Source organism: Triticum aestivum, chromosome 3D, assembly GCF_018294505.1.
Source record: "Triticum aestivum cultivar Chinese Spring chromosome 3D, IWGSC CS RefSeq v2.1, whole genome shotgun sequence".
Taxonomy (NCBI): Eukaryota; Viridiplantae; Streptophyta; class Magnoliopsida; order Poales; family Poaceae; genus Triticum; species Triticum aestivum.
In genome coordinates, this window is record NC_057802.1 from 416,073,582 (window position 1) to 416,077,729 (window position 4,148).

A 4,148-nucleotide genomic window follows, 5' to 3' on the forward strand; every position below is an offset into this window, starting at 1 on the left:
GAGGTCCTCGTGCGGCGGCGTCGGGGGGTCAATCCCGATCCAGGAGGGGATCAGGGGAGGGAGAGGGAACCGTGCGGGGGGAAGTGGGGGTGAGGGGGTGCTAGGGTTTGGTGGTGGGCAGGCCATATAGGCCAGGGGTAGTGGGTCGACCAGCTGGGCCATTCGGCCCAGTGGAGGGGGGGGTCTACTTCTCCTTTTGTTTAGCTTTTGTTTTTGTTTCCCTTTCTTTTGTTTTCTTTTATTTACACATTAATTTTAGTTTAGTAAAATATGACAATAGCCCCTAAAACAATTTCCCGGAATAACCCATTGCCATAAAAAGTTTTACCCGAATAGCTTAGCATTTTATAAAACAACGAGGCATTTATATAATTGTTTTGCTACTGTTTAAAACATTCTAGAGTATTTAAACCTTTTGTGAAAGTGTGGTCTCTCCACCATAATTACCTATGCATTATTTGGCTCACCCCGAACATTTTATTTTTAATATTTGAAAACTTTATTGTTTGCTTGATTTTAAATTTGAATTTGGATCGGTTCTGGACTAACGCGAGATTAGCAACAGTAATGAAGGTGACGTGGCATCTTTAGCAGAGGTTTACTGTAGCTTAAATATCCGGGCGTCACAATTCTCCTCCACTACAAGAAATCTCGTCCCGAGATTTAAGAGGTGGAATAAGAGGAAAGGTCTGGTTACGAAATTCTAACGATTCTTCTCTGTCTTGGTTGCTCTTCTTGAAGAAGTTGATCCCTTTCGTTGATGTCTTTATTTCTCTGCTCCAGCTCATCATGATGAAGTCGTCATCCTTTCTTCAGGAACTCCATCGTACTTACGTAAAATGATAAGGGGTAACTCGAAAGAACGGAACTCTCCACAGTTGCTTATCCGGTAGATAACATTAGGGAAGGTGGCGAAAAGTAACTCTCGAATTGAAACTTAAGAAATTATCGAGAGCAAAGTAAGAAGGTGCAAAGTAGAAGTTTCAAGTGCATAGGCAATCGTTCGTTGCCTGATACGAAAATGTGAAAGGGGCTCAGAGCAATGGGAATAAGTATTGCGTCTGATACCAGAATAGATCACTAGGCAGGTGGCCCGTGAACTACATACAAAGTCAAGCTCTAGGAATAACTTTGGTAACAGGGTGTACAGGAGAGTCAGGTTTCGATCCTGTGGAACTGTGGGTTATGGGCCCACCATGTGGTTTAAAGTAGAAAGGGGGCTGACATCTTGCACGGTCACGATAGCAAGGCATGTCAGAGGGTAGCCTGTCAGTTATGTCGTCAATAACATCGATACCAAGGGCGAGGGACGAAGAGAACCATTTTCCTGCTCGTTGAACGAGGCGGACCAATAGGCAAAGTTCTCGTCCATCGGTGGTTACCGGAATGTCATCAACAATAGTAACAGGGTCTTACCGACACGATTGTACACCTAGGTGTTTACATAGGCAGAAGAATATTACTGCTTAGATCATATAGATCACCAGAAAGGTTAAACAAAACAATGGAAAGGAAAGTGTGATTATCCGATTAAACAGAACAATGGAAAGGAAAATGTGTTTAAACACATATTTCAAGGGTATATCCTTCCCAAGGATAAGCAAAGCATGATATCCATGATAGGATAGACAGCAGAAAACCATTTAGGTAAGGGTAGAGGAATTCCATGACATTACCCATGCAAGGGTGTTTGGATAATTGAGCAAGAAGCATTTAGCATTGGGCTTCAAATGTTCTTGTTGAAAATTGGAGTACCACAGACATGCTTCGAGATAGCATTGACATGGTCTTCAAGCAAAAGACAGACTTGGATACACAAGGGATTCGTCGGAAACAACTTATAGAACAAGTCTTACAATTTTCCTCATGGAAGAATGGATAACCTTGCTAAAAAGGAAACTATAATAATAGGTCCTCCGGTCAGGTGTGCTAGGAATGGCATCACCTTACCGGGTCATATGAGGATCAATGTTATAACTCTTGAAAATATGTTCCAACCATCATATGTGACCGAGATTCAGATCTGATTGGTGTCAGGATAACTCAGACACGGGATTCCTGAAAAGAAAAGGTGCAACACAAATTGACGAGATGACAATGTAAGATTCTCGGTAAATGATCAATGAAAGCGAGTTCCGAAACAAGAGTTCATCATTAAACCAATGAGAGGATGAGGAGGTGGCTGATGGACTCAGCGACAATTCGTCGAGATTAACAAAAGATGGATTTCCACAATTATGTGAACAAGGAGGTAACACTTGTCAGATCAAATGTTATAATGATGTATGCTCGAGGAAAACATACACAATTAAACATTGGTTGAAAGGTGCACCCGAAATATGGGCTTATGTAGCATGATCAATGTTAGAATGATGATTCAATAACCAATAGTCTGAGGATGAACTGTCGGCCATTAACTTCAAAGCAATAGGGCTGCTTGAATTACAGAATCCATGCAGCATCATTCACTTATTGATATTCCCGGTTAGTCAATATGCTGACCAAGAAAGAATGGTGCTTGTGAGAAGTATCACTTATATCAAGAATTCTTAAGAGGTGGAGCAATTCTCACAACATTCTTGACATAACATATGGTAATACTCCAAGGTAGATCATAACACCAGCTGGATAGAAAGGAACTCAAGGTACTACACGAGACATGAACAAGTTTGTGTTGGAGGGAAGGCAATAAAGTTGCCGATGATATCACAAATCATCGAGGGGCAAGGAGGGTATTTCTCATCAAGAATTTGATAGAGATCTCGGAAGAACCCAGAATGTTGATGATGATCAAGACACCTTTGTCGAGAGATTTCATGAATATGTAATCGATTGGCGATGACTTCAAGTCAAAGGAATGATGAAGCGAAAGGTTATTGGAACCATGGGTACGACACAAACTCGAAATCAAGCTTGATGTTCAAGGCGAAATGATATGATGAGGGAAATCGACATAAGCTTAGCTCATCGTCAAAAATTGTGCTCCGGGAAGAAGGACCAGGTAGCACAGTTAAAATTAGCACGATAATGATGTAGCCGATCAGGCTAGGAATGACGTGATGGGGTATTAAAATTCTCAACAACAAAGTACTGGGAGTACTGAATCTCAGTGTTGATTTGATTCACAACCCGGTGTTTTCGGTTGACGACAACCCAGAACCCGTGGAGTGACTTGTTGGAAATATGCCCTAGAGGCAATAATAAATGGTTGTTATTATATTTCTTTGTTCATGGTAATTGTCTATTATTCATGCTATAATTGTATTGTCCGGAAATCGTAATACATGTGTGAATACATAGACCACAACGTGTCCCTAGTAAGCCTCTAGTTGACTAGCTCGTTGATCAACAAATAGTCATGGTTTCCTGACTATGGACATTGGATGTCATTGATAATGGGATCACATCATTAGGAGAATGATGTGATGGACAAGACCCAATCTTAAGCATAGCATAAAAGATCGTGTAGTTTCGTTTGCTAGAGCTTTTCCAATGTCAAGTATCTTTTCCTTAGACCATGAGATCGTGCAACTCCCGGATACCGTAGGAGTGCTTTGGGTGTGCCAAACGTCACAAGTAACTGGGTGACTATAAAGGTGCATTACGGGTATCTCCGAAAGTGTCTGTTGGGTTGGCACGAATCGAGACTGGGATTTGTCACTCCGTGTGACGGAGAGGTATCTCTGGGCCCACTCGGTAATGCATCATCATAATGAGCTCAATGTGACTAAGGCGTTTATCACGGGATCATGCATTGCGGTACGAGTAAAGAGACTTGCCGGTAACGAGATTGAACAAGGTATTGGGATACCGACGATCGAATCTCGGGCAAGTAACATACCGATTGACAAAGGGAATTGCATATGGATTGATTGAATCCTCGAAACCGTGGTTCATCCGATGAGATCATCGTGGAACATGTGGGAACCAACATGGGTATCCAGATCCCGCTGTTGGTTATTGACCGGAGAGGCGTCTCGGTCATGTCTGCATGTCTCCCGAACCCGTAGGGTCTACACACTTAAGGTCCGGTGACGCTAGGGTTGTAGAGATATATGTATGCGGAAACCCGAAAGTTGTTCGGAGTCCCGGATGAGATCCCGGACGTCACGAGAGGTTCCGGAATGGTCCGGAGGTGAAGAATTATA